Source organism: Ambystoma mexicanum, chromosome 3p (assembly GCF_040938575.1).
Source record: "Ambystoma mexicanum isolate Mex_15411 chromosome 3p, UKY_AmexF1_1, whole genome shotgun sequence".
In the NCBI taxonomy this organism is placed as follows: Eukaryota; Metazoa; Chordata; class Amphibia; order Caudata; family Ambystomatidae; genus Ambystoma; species Ambystoma mexicanum.
In genome coordinates this window covers 282641688-282658194 of record NC_090925.1, presented here as the reverse complement: position 1 = coordinate 282658194, position 16507 = coordinate 282641688, and positions in this window count along the sequence as shown.

The window sequence follows — 16507 nt, the reverse complement described above, 5'->3', positions numbered from 1 at the left end:
GTCCCGAGCAGAGAGGAAGGAGTGACTGCAGCGGCACTCGCCACTAAAGAAATGAGGTAAGTGTGAGGATGTCAACAAAAAGAAAAAGGGGAACAGAGGATGGGGAAGATGGCAGCCAGGGGAACCGGTCATCAGTTGGCTTGGAACGCGGGCTGAGATCGTCAGTTCCAGCCCACATCCCACCCACCTGGTTGGCTGGCTTCCTCCATCAGGGTGCTAATGTGGGTGCATCCTGAATGTTTTCTGTCACCAGTTGGCACAATTTCACTACGCTCCCAAGGACAAGATTGCCAAGATCATGCATTATTTACAAAACAACTGGCATAAAGGCACCCAGGGTTCAACCATATATATGAGGTAAACCACATTGACAATGTGAACACACTGCTTTTTCGATGCACACCCACAAAAACAGCGTGAACGTTTTGGGTTTTACAAAAGTGACCTTGAAGTCTCTTCTATGATACAAAGGTGTGCCTCTGCCGGGTAACTGACTCAACGTACGGCTTGTGTCACATGGTTGATAATCTGCCTCTTGGAAGTTTCCATATAATATTGCATTGTTAGCAGGAAAGTGCAGCGTCTCTTTATAAACATATCAAAAAGAGTGTGTAAAAGATAATCTTGAACAGCTGAGGGATTCCCTCTACTTAGAACTAACACGCCCAAATAGCCTTTGAATGGGTGGGTCCCTACTGAGGAGCATCTACAATCACGATTTAGCTCACTATACCTCTCACAGAGGAGGAACCATACACTTGCATTTCAGTCTGGTCCCTCCAACATTGGCAGTCCAGCACCAAAATGGTAGTCAATTCTCCGTTGAACAAGAGTACTAACAGCAATCCCAAGCACATGTCTCTGCCTCATCAGTGAGATGGAGCTGAGCCTCTCTAATGAGCACATGGAGCAATATGTCCGCGTCTGGATTAGCCTGGGCAATTTTATAACTTTGTTTCATTAAAATTCTGCCACCTACCCTCACCTCTTGGAATTACTGGATGCAGCTTGGCATTAAGAAAAGACAGATGCAGAGGACGATCATCAATGCCTTCTCTCCAGGACCTCACTGAAGTTTACCTTAAAATATAAAAGGTTTCTTTGACGTCAGAAGCTGGTCAAATACCCGAGGGACATTTTGGGAGGTCTGATGGGGCTCCTTCTTCAGATCCCTGATGGGATAGAATATTAAACTCTCACAAATAGAAAAAGGGCCTTGAAAAAACACCTGCCACAGCTTTTGGTAGCGAGGCAGTATATTCAGGTTGTGTCCTTTCAAAGGCTGTTGACTGAGCATATATTCCAAAAATAAAAGCCGCCCCAGTATTTATGCATTAGGGCAGATGCTGCCCTGGTGCTAATATGGCACTGGTGCAAGGTGTCTGTAATCTTGCCCCTGCTTTGTAATCCCACGGTAGTGGCTGTGTAGTTATGGTTAAATTGCTAATCCCATAGGAAGAGCACTTTTTGGGTGGCTTATAACTTCGCTCTCCCTCCTCACCAAACTTTGCAAAAAAAAAGTATATGGCGCACTCTGAATTTTTTTGCAAAGCTTGGTGAGATTTGGTCCAGAGGGGGCAAAGTTATAGGGTGGGTCCCAAAATTTCTTTTGTTCCCATAGACTGAATGGGGAAAAAACTTTGTTCATGCCTACAGCCCAAACTGCTATATGGATTTTCACCAAATTTGTGTCAGGGGCAGCGGCTTGGTCCCGAAAGCATGCTTTTGTAAATTTGGTGAAAATCCGTCCAGTATTTCTTTAAAAAATGACCAAAAAGTAGGTTACAAAAAATGTGTGATATCTATGTCTGCTCCGCGGACACACTTCCCTGTTCGCTCCGTGGACAGGACACCGATTGGTTAATCGGCTTGCGTCATGTTCGCGGACATGCGACATGTTCGCTGATTGGATGGTGAAGAGCGTGAAGTGCGTCACATATTTGGAAACGCCTGCCTTCTTGGATTCGCTGACATCTGCCAGTGTCCGTGAACATCGCGGTAAAAACATATTAAAAACACAACATTGCACTTGTCAAACTTATCAAATAATTTCTGGGGAGGTGAGGGGTGATGAGGATGGGATGGGATATGGCTGCAAGAAGTGAAAAAATGGGTGATGTTCACCTCGAAAGTCTGTGAACAGTCCTGAAAACTTTGCGGACATCTCTGCATTACAGGGTTGGTGCAGTTCTTGAGTGGTTTATAATTTTGGCTCCACTAAATAGAACTGCATGAAATGTTTCATGTATATTTCTGACCTGATTCGGAATGAGTTTACAAAGTTTGGGGGGATTCTGTTATAAGGGGGCTAAATTAGAGGGGGTTACCAAAATAATGTAATGGCTTTTAAATGAGGTGCCATTTGACGAATCTACACTTCATTTGGCAAACTGATAATAGATCTGAATATAAATGTTTTAGTGAAGCTTAGTGGGATTCTGTCAAGAGGGAGCAAAATTAGAGGGGGGGGTCCCAAAATATTATAAAGCCTTATAAATGTGGTGCCATTTGACAAATCTACACAAAGGTTTACAAAAAGATTATAGATCTAGATATAAATGTTTTCATAAAGTCTGAATGGATTTTGTCAAGTGGCTGTTAGGTTATATGACGATTGTATGTGCATACATTTGACACTTTTGAAAAAATAAAACATGGGTGGTTTTCCAGCAAACTTGCGTAAGGAGCACTGGCAAGGACCTACAAGCATGGTTTTGTAAATGTGCCAGTGTTTTATTTTTTGACAAGTGTCATAATGTAGCTACAGAAAATAGCGGTATACCTTTAGTGACTGAGGGGTAGCCTGTGGCCATGGGCAGTGGCCAGTTTGTCTGGGTCATGGAATAAGGTCATGATCTGGACAATCTGGCTACTGGCCATGACCACAAGGCACAAAACATAGGATTAAAGTGGCCATGTCCACCTGGGACTGGCTCTGCGGTAAAGTTATTCTAAATTAGGATAGATTTGAAAGGGAAGAAAAATGTGAAGGTTTTCTGCTTGTCCTTTTAGACGAAAAATCTTGCGTGACTTTTCTTTGTAAACGCTACATTTTTATTTGTATATTTACACTTGTGCCTGTTGAATCAAGACCTATAGTTTGAAACCCGTAAATGAAGAACATAAATACAACATATAGTAAGCTAATGATAGTTAACATTGTACATAACCTGTATGCATTAGCTAGTAGACGCCAAAGAGGTAGCTAGACCTTGTTATCCGCTATAATGAGAAATTTAGAACAGCACAAATTATACAACACTTATAACACTCATTTTACAGAACCCTACAATCACGCGATAATGCACTCGCATTCACAGTAACAGACCGAAACTTATGTCAATCACACGAGAACGACGCTGACAGCTCGGCTACACATAGCGTTTCAGGAGTTGTCATGGAGACATCCCCACCCAGGGTAAATCTCCCGGGGGTGGGGCGCGAGGCGTACGTGCTCCGGAATTCCTGTCGGACCTTAGCGCCTCGCTACCGTCTCCAAGGCAACGTTTAAATAGAACTAAGAGGCATGCACGAGCATGTCTCTCTGCAGAAGGCAGAACTGCGCAGGAACTGAGGGTAAGCGTCAGAGAACATTCGCCGCTTTGATCTACACAATTGCAAAAGACATGTTAGAACGGCTGTCTAATAGCCTGTTTTTTTCACAGAGACACGATTGACATATGCGTTTCACCACGCATCTGCAACACGTGGCTGTAGCAGTGAGTGTTGCAAAATAAAAGCCTTTGGGTCTTATCATATTTGACAGAGATAGCGAATTGAAAGCGATAAGGTAGGAAATGTTTCTGTCCTTAAACTGTATACATAGAGTTTTGTACCATTGACACTAAAAGGCAATTTCTGTTTTTCATTTATTTTTTCTGGCGTACCAATTGAATACTCATGGGACAAACAAAATGATAAGTGTGAATTTGTTTATGTATTGTTTATAAACCATCTAACGTACTTGTATTGACAAATGTATTACTATGCTTAGATTGATGATGTAATCAAGAGCCTATATACAGCCCTGATGAAGGTTCCCACTGAAATGCATTGGCTAAATGTATATTGACGGCAAAATATGATCGCCCAACAGATCACATTTAGAATAAATCTTATTACAAAAACAAGAATGTGAATACAACATTTGTGGCCAAAACTACACGGATTTAACTGATGATTTGATTTTATTAGAACATTGGATATAAATACTCTGGGAATTTGCAGCCCTCTCTAGGGGCCAACTGAGAAGCGCCAGTTATAATAAGGCAAAGTTGCCTTGTTTTCGTTTGTTTGTGGTTTATCGAGGTCCTTGTGCAATAGGACCAATTTAAACTGGCAGCTCCAGGTTAATATTATTGAAAACTAACTGAGAGATGTACACATTGAATAAAAGTGAATGAACATTGTGGTGCCCACCACTCCGGTATTTAAGCTAAGCAACCATACCTCGTGCCACCATCGTGCACTGCTAAAACTAACACCCAGGACATCAAAGATGACATCACAAATGTCATGGATGACATCAATGATGACATCACATGTCTGGCTCACTCTTTTTTCCTTTACTAATATATCTAGGCCAGTAACAGTCAGGAACTAAAACATCTCCATACTATAGCACAAAGTAGTATATTTGTAGACTTATACTTCAAATATATTCTTACAGTAATTCACTTAGGGTTCACTCAAAGCATATGAAACATATACCAAGGGGAAACACAGACTTGGAAGACATCAATGCTTTCTATGTATGAAGATGATTAGTAAGGTTATCAACACTGTCTTATAGTTCTGTTGTTTTTTGTTACTGTACTTTCCCTGGATATGCTCATATTTGTACACATTGCACTTACACTACTTTCCTTAGGGTCCAGTCACAATATGTGATAGTTATACATAGGGAAGTAGTAGCTTTGAAGCAGAGCAATCATTTCTGTGCATGATGATAATCAGTTAGGTTATGAAGATTGTTGGGTAATACTGCTGTTTTTTTGTTTACTTCACTTTCCCTGTATATGCTCTATTTGTATGTGTTGTTGTCTGTTTGTGTTTGTGTGCAGTATTGCAATAATGTAATAAGTGGGTTTGATTAGGTACTTATTAAATGTTTCACAGTAAGTAAGACTCTAATAAGAAAGCATTTATAATTTTAGTATTTAACATGGCAAGATTATTAATATTGCATCTCCATCATGTCTGCTGCACACTATGCATATGTTACTACATGTGTACCTTAGTATTTGGAAACAACTTCATAATACAATGCTATTTGGATCAATGCATTACTTAATGCACTACATACCTCATTATATGTATTCCAATGATCCTTGACACTTTTTTTATTAACATTACAATAAGAATCCCTTGTACAGACTTTTCATGAAAGGTAAATGCACATGTGATGTCATCAGTGATGTCATCAATGACATTTGTGATGTCATCTTTGATGTCCTGGGTGTTAGTCTTAGCAGTGCACAGTGGTGGCGCGAGTTATGGTTGCTTAGCTTACCATAACTGATGAATTTCAGGGATTTTTCGGTTTTACTTGGAACCATAACGTCCCTTTAACAAAGTTTTTTCACTAAATATATATATATATGTAGTTTTTATATCACGTGTGTACACTGAGCCAACACTTGTTTCGCTCACTGGATACTATCTCATGGCCAGCAAGTAAAGCGCAATGTTGTGTTTGTTTTGAATCCTTTCTCTAGTGATGGAAGGCGACGCAGGAGTGATTGTTGGAGATAAAGTGTGGAAAATGTCGCTCTGAGAAACTGGGTTATAGTTTTGGTGCTAGAGATTGAAGTGGCCTGAAGAATTTGTCATGTGCTACGAATGTACACATGTGTCTGTAGAAACACGTGAAAGATCCAGTCCTGGAAAGCTATATGTGCCCATCAGTGCATTTGGTAGATACCATTCTTGATACACGTTGTAAGGGGAAAATCCTTGCTTCTGGGATTCATGGTCCCAGTAGTGTCTTTCACTGGGGCATCTAGACAGCAAGTTCGGACACATGTTTGTAAAAAGGAAGATATGCCTTTAAGTGCATGGTTTGTGAGCCCCGTATTAAAGGGCTCATGGGGGTTGCCATTTAAAAGCGCCTTTTGTGAGTAGAGGTGAATAGTAAATATACCTGTAAATCATGAAATGTGGTCCCATTTCTCCTTCCATTTTGGTTGGTCACTCTACACATGGATATGTAAGAGAAGAGAAATGGGCTGTCAGTGGTATAGAGGGAGAGGCTGATGTGAAACCTCTGGTATCGATGGGTGCAGGTCGAAAGTGCCCAATTCTTGCGTGGGGCTCTGTTCCCATGTGTTTTGGAGTGACACTTGGGGATAAATTATCCAGAGGGGAGGGCCCACGATCTGATAGTTTGCGAGCGTATGGTCTGGGTTAACTGCTGATGTGGGTGTTGGGGTGACAGGGCAAAAGAGGAGAGCACACTCATAAGTCATTTGATGACAATGTTGATTGGCCTGTGGTGGCCATGTGAGGGGGGTTGTGAGTGCAGTGTGCAGTGTACTGTTACAGGAGATTTAAAGGGAAACTGGTTAATTGGGGAGAAGTAGGAGGGGTAGAGGAAGTGGGGAAGATGCACTGAGGATTTTCTGATCTAGCGGATGAATGAGGTGTTATCATAAGCATATCATTGCGCTGTAATGCGGCATCTTTCAACTTCAATGGGGAAGTGCAGCGTAGCTGAATTAAGCATTTAGGCAGTTTGCAAAGTGGCAGGACCCTGTCTAACATTGAAGCCACAGTGGACGTAATAACGTGTCTAAATATATCAAGCCACAGATTCAATTGTGCCCTTTTGTGTGCTCCATTTAGGGGATATGCAAAACAAAAGAGGTGATGGCTGGAAGGTTTGGAATTTATCTTAACCTCTGGCATTGCTCTGGGCAACCCTCCAGACCATTTTTCTTCACCCGCCAAGCCATTACAAAAGGAGAAAGATGTTCTGCAAATCAGGCTTAGTCCCACCCCAAAAGGGGCAGTCCAGCCCGAACTGCTTGGTCAAATCCCTACTGTGCTAGACCACAAGCACCCCCAAACATGTTTCGACCTCATTGGGCACCATCAGTGATGAGTAGTTTGCATCTCTATGCAATTAAGGGGTTAACCATGCAGAGAAACAGTGTTTCATGCCATGTAAGCTTTGTAAACAAGCGCAGCTAAAGAAACTGGTAAAATATGCCTTTTGGTTTGAGCAAAGCTGCAGTGCTAAAAAACTTTTCTAGGACATAGTTGTGTAAAAACATATAGGGCTTCATTACGAGAACGGAGGCAGCCATGGAGCTATTAGCTCCATGGATGCCTCAGTGCCGGGCTCCATTACCGGGTTCCTGCAATGGGGACTTACCGGGTTACTCCGACATAGGAGGACCCAGTAAGTCCTCCTTGCAGGAACCCATCCACATTCCCATTTGAGCCACCATAGGGCTCAATGGGAATGGGGAGGGATGTAATAATGGGCAGATTACATCTGGCCCGTTATTGCCTCCCTCTTCCCTCATGGGACCCGGAAAGCACGCCTGGCGTGCGATCCGGGTCCCGCGATGGGAAGCTCGTAATCGGCGCTCCCGTAATGAAGGGGGCTGGCCCATAATCTAAAATGTTATACAAATCCATCTTATAATACGGCTTCAAGCACACAGGAGGCAATTGTGCTTTTGGTAAATCCTTAGTCATGTTGCTTAAGAGTAGGCCCACTTGGAATTTAAGTGGATTAACCATGGAGAGAAACAGTGTCTCATGCAATGTAAACTTTGTAAACATGCGCAGCTAGAGAAACTGGTAAAGTATGCCTTTTAGTTTGAGTAAAGCTGCAGTGCTAAAAAATGCTTCTAGGACATAGGGCCTCATTACCAGTACAGCAGTAACCCTGCCGGTGCTGCCGGCGGGTTGCCGCCGGACTTGCAATATTTACTAGCGCCTGGTTTACCGGAATCACCGTGGGATTATGACCCAGGCGATCCGGGTAGTCAGGCGCCAGTAAATTGTTAATCCCCATTCCCATTTGAGTCCCACAGTACTCAATGGGAATGGGGATGACGGAAACACCGGCACCATTAACAACAGTGCCGGTGCTTCCATGAAAGTCTGCGGGTGAGTGCTGTTCCTCCGGCCATGTCTGACCCTGGTGGGCGGGAAGGCACCCGCCCACAGACTCGTAGTGTGCCGGTCAGGTAAGAACTTGTAATGAGGCCCATAGTTGTGTAAAAACATATAATCTAAAATGTTCTACAAATCCATCTTCTGATAAGGCTTCAAGCACACAGGAGGCTTAAGTGTAGACCCACTGGGAACATACCAAAATAGAGAATGCAAAAATGTTGAGGCCAAACATACCGAAATTCAAGACCCTAATTTAACCACATATATAAGTGGGGTGGTGGGTTATGGGTTAAGTAAATACAAAATGTGTAGGGGTATTGGGGCGGCTGCATCGGGTCTCCCCCTTATATATATGTGGTAATAAGGGGTATAAAATCTGTATTTTCGGCCTCGACATTTATTGTTCGCAGTATTCACAATGCTTCGACCCACTGGCACCCACCACCAGGTGCCTCCATTGCAACTGTCAAAGTGTTCACACCCATGTCAGACCACTACCAATGCCATCACTATGCCAACAACATCACCACATCCTGCACTTAGAGACAGGGATGCATAGAAGGTAGAGCAGGTTGTGATACCTCTCTATTCTGAATAATATACCCACAATCAAACATTCCCAGTCAGTCACTCACACCAAACTGAGAGGGAGACAGTTGGGTGAAGACAGAAGGAACCAAAACAGGAGAACATAAGCACACTGTGCCCCTCAAAAACTCTCTCAGTAGATAAGGACAGCAGCAGATTAATAATGGTCCATGCACACAGGCAACGTATCACTGCATAGCAACACGTGACACTTACCCCAGTAGAGATCACAGAGGCAGGCGAACCTCAGAAGCAAACATCAACCCAAAGAACAATTGCACTTGAATGTAGGCACAAACGATAGCAGTCATCTTTAATAATCGCAAGGCAGGCAGCATCCATCACATGTGCATCCCTGGGCACACAGGGACAGAGACACAGGAAGCTGAACATCCCTTGTTGATGTACTGCAGTGTGTGGAGCATCTTCACACCTCCATTCTACAACAGGTGCACAACCACCCAATGCAAGACGCCCAAGCTCGCAATGTCAAGTACATACCAGTTTTCAGGCTTAGGTCTGACCACACCCAGAGCACAGCTCTGCACACATTGTATGCTACTGCAATATATACTCTACACTGGCGCCACATTGTGCATAGCCTTCATCACCTTTAGATGACGTCAATGCACCACAATGTGCAAACATTTCTACACTTTTCATGTGCCACCGCGCACATGTTAATTTCCATCATTGCGCATCCTTGTGCAAAGAATGACCACCATCTGCTAGTATGGATGTGCCTCTTTGCAAACACTTTCATCCACTAGCAATTAAGCACTACCTCGTGAATGTCTTCTTCCACGTGACGAATTTCCTTGCGAGAGCTACCTTGCACATAGAACGATCACCATCTGCAAGGCTGGATGCACCATCTTTTGCACACCTTTATACACTATCGCTCTTGCACCACGTACTGGCACTCGCGAGCAAAACATGATGGTAGTACCGGTACTGCTATCAACGGTACCGGTGCCACCACCCTCCCCATTCCCATTGAGCCCTATGGGGCTCGAATGGGAATGGGGATGTACCGGGCCCGGCAACCGCGAAAGGGCAATTACTGGGTCCGGCTGGGCCGGAATAGCCCGGTAACTGCCCATTCGTGGGTGCCGGACCCAGATGCGAGTTTGGAGGTAGCCTTGCCGGTAAAACCGTCACGGCTACCTCCAACCTCGTAATGAGGCCCATTGTGTGGGGTGAAAGAGATGCCAAGCCTGAGCACATTCTGGATAATACCTCTATTCTCATATATCTTACAGTTCCTGAAAAACTATAAGACGATCCGACTATGCCCTGAACTTGTACCAGGATTGACCCCCAAATGTCCAACATGCCATGTCTAGCAGGGATGTTAAGCCCTCACATGTCGCAAGAGCAATGAACACTTCTGACAACTAGAAAACCTTCCTGCTATCAACCATATTTGCATATAAAAGCCCACTTTGCAGTCAGGAAGTCTAAAACCTGCAAAACCTAAAAATGGATAAAGTGAAGTAACATCCCCGAGATCGTCCCCCAACAGCCATCACAATTAAGGAGGAACTCCCATGCTAAACTCATCACCAACAATAGCTAGTGTGGAAGATCGAGCTTGCGACACGAGACATTGTTATAATTGGTTATTTATAACGCGCTAAATACCGAAGAGGTTCCCGTACCTGGGTTGTATAGCGCGTTGCCACTGAGCCCAACTACCCATGAACACACAATACGGTACAACTATCTCTTTATTCGGCGCTATTCAATACAAGGTAGGGTTGGAGGTAAAACCTATGTGTCCTAGGGGGTGTGATTGTAGGTACCATTATCATATGGATCCTTTTTGAAGCTCTCATCCTGCAATGCCCACACACAACAGGAGTTCCAAAAAGGATCATGCTCACTGCATGTCCCACTACGTTCCTCAGCGTCATCTTCTCACTCTGCTGGAACACCCCAGGAAGCCTTGACTCCCAGCCTTTCCTCCACCCACTCCCTCCTCCCCAGTGTCCCTCTCAGAAATATTCTGGGGCTCACCCCTGAACACCTGCCACTTTTCTCACTGTGCCCCTGTCAACCCTGTGATGTCTTCATCCGCTGGGGCATGGGCGGATGTACGAGGCAGAGGTAGGCCTCGGGCTGATGCTCGCGCTGATACGCGGTGCGCGGGGGCGGCGCAATACACAAGACGCGACCACTCTCTTGGTTGCTTAAACCCAGACTGGCGTTACCCCGCCAGTTCCGGTGATACCTTTATTTCTATCCCTCGTGCACTGTGTCACGTGACTCTGTCCGTCCAGACACGTGACACCACATTCCTCCCCAACTTGGAGGCAAATTTCACTACGGCTAACAACAACACAATTAACTATGGCTAACAACAGCACTTATACTCAGTCTTACTTCTGAACAGGTAGGTGTCTCTGCTTCAGTCTTTTACGGCGTATTATATCCACCACGTATCCCTGGAGGCGGGATGACGGCTTGGGTTTTTCTCTCAGATTGTATCGGGTGTTTCTTTCCCGGGGTGGCTCTTCGGTGACAACCTCCGCTTCTATCTCTTCTTCTTGCGGTGCCTCTGCGCTCCGCTGTGGTGTGAGTCTTTGGGGTGTGCGTGTTACTTCTCCTCTCTGGGGTGACGGGTACTCTTCCCACATTTCTTGGGGCACTTTCCTGAAGTGGGAGATGTTCCTGGTTACGGTTTCTTCTCCTCGGGTTGCTGTGATCATGCTATGGTTGGTGGTCTTGACAGTCCATGGGCGAACTTCGAAGTTAAGGGTTGTTTTCTTTGGCGGTGCCCGGTTCCTGACGAGGACTGTATCACCTGGATTTAGTTCTCTGTGGGAGGCTCGTCTGGCGATGCTTTCTCGTTCATTGTGTCTTTCTCGCTTTGCATCCATCTCGAGGATGTCTGGATCTGGCGTTGTCCAGTTGGGGTGCACCGGTAGTTCCGCCTGTATAGGCACTCCAAACATAAGAGCGGCTGGGCTGACTCCAGTGGCTGAGTGTGGGGTTTGCCGGTGTGTTCTCAGAAACCGATATACAGTCTTCAACCAGGGGTGTCCTTGTTCTTTGGCAATCCTGATGACTTTGTTCAGTGACCCCATGAAACGTTCAGCGTCACCATTTGCCTGAGGCCATCTTGGGGTAATGCGTTGATGCATGACGTTTGCTTCTTTGAAAAACTCACGCAGTTCTTGACTGGTGAATGATGGCCCGTTGTCACTTTTTATTTTCCTCGGGATCCCATGTGTGGCGAACATTTTCTCCAGTGTGAGGATGGTGGTCTCGGCGTTGGTCGAAGCTACATGTTCTACTTCGGGGTATCTGCTAAATTCATCAATTACTACTAGCAGGTATCCTTCCCCTGCGATGGTGCAATGGTCCATGCTAACGGCGTCCCACCGTTTTCGGCTTCGTGGGGCGTTGCTGATTGGTTCTGGGTTTGCTGGTCTCCATGATGCTTGGCAGGCTGCGCAAGACTCTACGAGCTCGGTTATCCTCTGGTGCATGTTTGGCATCCACATTCTGGATTTTAGGTAAGCTGTTGACTTGACGATCCCTTGATGTCCACTGTGGGCTAGCTTGAGCGTCTATCTTCTAGGGATTCTGGTAGTATGATTCGGTGTCCCTTCAATACCACTCCTTCTGGGGCTACTGAGAGTTTGTGTCTAATACCGAACAGGGCCCTGAGTTTGGCTTGGGCTGTGGCTGTTCGGTGAGTCATTGACATGAGGTAGTTTTTCCAATTTCCTGATTGGATGGCAGCGGTCGTGTGTTGCAGGACGGTGTCTTCTTCTGTTTCTTGCACTACTTCCTGCAGTGTCAGGGCTCGCGGTCGGGCACACGCTATTACATGACAGACGTGCTCGTCTGTTTCTATTGCATGGTGTTGCTCTTTGTCTGTGGCCGGCCGTGGATGGCGGGACAGGTAGTCTGCCGGGTTGTCTGATCCTGGGCGGTATTCTACCTCGATGTTATAAGGTTGCAGTTGCAGCATCCACTTCTCTATGTGGGCAGGAGGATGCGGGGCAGAGCCCCGGAATATCGGGATTAGGGGCTTATGGTCGGAGAAGACCTTTGCTTGTTTTCCTAGTAGGTATACTTTGAAATGGCGACACCCCCGCAGGATTGCCAGGGCCTCTTTTTCGATGTGCGCTTAGTTCAGTTCGGGTTTCGTGAGGGCTCTACTGGCAAATGCGATTGGGAATATTCTGCCATCTTTATCTGTTTGGGTCAGCACTGCTCCTAGGCCAACCGGGCTGGCGTCGACGAGAAGCTCGGTCTGTGGATCTATGTTGAAAAACGCCATGGTGGTGGAAGCGGACAGGGTGTCTTTTATCAGTTGTAACACCTGTTGGTGTGTCTCCGTCCACTCCCATTTTTGGTCTTTCTTGGTTAGTTCCCTGAGTGGGCTCGCAATGCTTGCGAGGTCAGGAATGAAGCGTGAACAGTAGGTGGCCATCCCCATGAAACTTCTCACTTCCGAGGCGGATTGTGGTGGTTCAAATTCTTTTATGTCCTGTACCTTGGACGGGTCAGGGGATACACCTGCTGCACTGAATATGTATCCGAAGAAACATAGTTCCTTTTTGTTGAATTCGCATTTTTCTGCGTTGAGGGTCAGGCCTGCATCTTCGAGCCTCTTTAAGACTGCTGATAATCGTTGATGGTGTTCGTCCTTGTTCGATGCATATACTAGGATATCGTCGCTGATGTTGGTGGTCCCTTCGAGCCCTGTGATGACTTTGCGGATTTCGTGCTGGAACACTTCCGCAGCAGACGATATCCCAAAATTGAGTCTATTGTACCTCATCAGGCCAAGGTGGGACGAAAATGTTGTAATGTATCTGGATTCTTTGGATAGTTTCAGCTGGTGATAGCCAGACCGGAGGTCGAGCTTGCTGAAGATCGTCGCTCCCGTGAGGTCTACGATGAGTTCGTCGATGGTGGGAGTGACGTGGCGTTCGCGGCCGATGGCTATGTTGGGGAGCCTCATATCGATGCATATTCTTACCGTGCCTGGTTGTTTCGGTTTTTGGGCTACTACCATCGGTGAAACCCATGGGGTTGGTCCTGACGTCCTCTCGATGATCCCTGCATTTTCGAGCTTGAGTAGTTCCTTTTCTACAGCATCTCTCAGATGAAATGGAATTCGTCTATGTCGTACTGCCTTGGGCTCGATAGTGGGGTCTATGTGGAGCTTGACGGTTCTCCCTTTGAGGCGTCCGATGCCCTGGAACAGCTTCTTGTGCCGTCCTAAGAGGTTGTGTAGTTCGTCGTGTTGCGCACTGAATGCGAAGTGTATCAGCTTTAACTTTTCGGCTGTTTTGCAGCTCAGGAGGGTCTCGCACCCAGCATCTACTACATATATTCGGGCACGGCAGTTGGCGTTATTGTGAGCAAAGTCCGACTTAAACGACCCTTGTACTGGCAGGGGTTTCTTGGATCCATAGGCGTATAGCCTGACTTTCTTCTTGCGGAGTTCTGGTCTGGGGTTGAGTCTGTTGAACTCTGTCACGGGCATGACGTTTACTGTAGCGCCCGTGTCAATGATTACTTTCAGTGGGTCTCCGTTGGAGAGGACTGTGCATGATGGTCTCTTCTTCCGTCGTGACTTTCGTGGGTCGACCGCTGATATTAGATGTACTCGGTGTACTCGCTTCTTCCCTTTCTTCTTCCTCTCTTTGCCTTGCCTTTCAGGAGAGGAGTCGCTGTCGCTTTCGTCGCTGTCACTCGTGGCTGGTGATCTTTGCGATTCATCGACTGCTCTGGCTTTTCCTTTTCGTGTTTGTTGGCGGGATCCTCTGGGCGCGAATCTCCTTCGCGGTTCCTGTGTAGGCCGTGGGTCTGGGTCCTTGTCACTCTTGCCCGGCGGGTTCAGGCAGACTGCGGCATAGTGATTCAAGCGGTTACATTTCCTGCAAGTGGATCCCCACGCCGGGCAGTATTCGCCATTGTGGCATGGGCCTCCACACCATTTGCAGGTTTGATTTCGTCCCTGTGATGAGTGAGGTCTCCGGTTCTGTTTTGGGCGAGTGTCTTGTTGTCGGGAGATGGCTGCCACGTCTTCCGCAGGTCCAGGGTCGTCCAGCGGTAGTTTCTGGATGGCTGCTTCCATTACTGCTACCTGGTCCTCTGTTTGTTCGCGGAGTCGCGCCATCTCGAGGATGCGGGATAGCCGTACATTTTTCTCCGAGAGTATCGCTCTCCTCAGTTTTTCGGAGGAAATTCCATTGATGATTTGGAGGCGGATGGCGAACTCTTCTTCTGGGAATTCACAGCCTACAGCCATTTCGCGAAGGCGAGCGTGAAATTTGTCCACTGTTTCTTTTTCTCGTTGTCTCGCCATGCAGAAATGGAAACACTCGTAGTCCGGGTTGAGGTCTGGTTTGAACATGTTGGTGAGTGCGGCTTTTGCTGCGGCGTAGTTGGCGTCGCTTCCGCGGTTTGGCGTGGCGTTGAATAGGCGCAGGGCGGCAGATCCTATATTGAGTAGGAGAAAGGTGCGCATCTTTTTGGGTATAGTGATGTCTCTGGCATATAGGTGCATCTCAAACTGCTGTAGCCATATTTCCCACCTGATGGCCGCTCCATTGATGAAAGGGTCGAATGGCGGCATGAAGGTAGTTAGCGTGGGGTCAGTACGTTCGTCGGTGATGCTCCTCCTTGACGAAGACCAAGTACCGGGCCCTGTTGGGCTAGATGTCGGGTCCGACATGTTATGCTGCGCAGTGTTGCAGCGCTGTGTTGCTGTTCGCCGTGCTGTTACTGTTGGGCCTTGTGTTTGCAAAGGCGCGTGGTCCCACGTGCGGCGTTGTCGGCAGGGCGGGCCGCGTATGATGGCAGGGCGGGCCGCGTGTGATGCGTGGACTTTTTGCACCTCACATGTGGCGTGGGTGCTGCTGATGGCTTGTTTCAGCTGTCGGAGCTCGAAACGTTGCTTTCGCTCGCAGCTGATGCGGGTGGATTCTGATGAAAACGGGTGGGGCTGGCGTCAGCGCTTACCGGCCTCGTGGTTTTTCTAGGGCGCGGGTCCGTGGATGCGATAGCTCCCTTTGATCTCGGGGCTCGCGAACCACTTACCGCCTCGTCGCCAGTGTGATGTCTTCATCCGCTGGGGCACGGGCGGATGTACGAGGCAGAGGTAGGCCTCGGGCTGATGCTCGCGCTGATACGCGGTGCGCGGGGGCGGCGCAATACACAAGACGCGACCACTCTCTTGGTTGCTTAAACCCGGACTGGCGTTAACCCGCCAGTTCCGGTGATACCTTTATTTCTATCCCTCGTGCACTGTGTCACGTGACTCTGTCCGTCCAGACACGTGACACCACAAACCCCACTCCCCTACGTTCCGCAGTCTGCTCCCCCACTCCAAACAAGCCCTCTGCACTCCACACATACAGCTCGTACTGCGGCCAACTTCCGCTTCCTGGATTGCACAAACAATGCTTCTCATTGGTTGCATGCAAAATGTTGATTTCTCTATCCAGGAAGTGCACTATGGGTGTAACTAAAATGTAAAGTATCCGATTAAATAAGGCGAGGTTCAGGATTACTAAACAAAGTGATTGTAATAAAGCACTTCTCCCTCCCTATACAATAGGTATTCTTAATAAATCCTTGTCTCGGCTTTCCATCTACACTACTTTATAGCAGGAAGATCCAAGCCTTGGCTAAAACAATAGTCCAAAGCCTACTCTGAAAAGTCCTTCCCCAAACTAACATCCTACAACAAAGGAAGCCACAGGGAGAAGGCTCTTGTAAGCAGTACTCACATACTACTACTCCCGACAGGCCCCTCGGC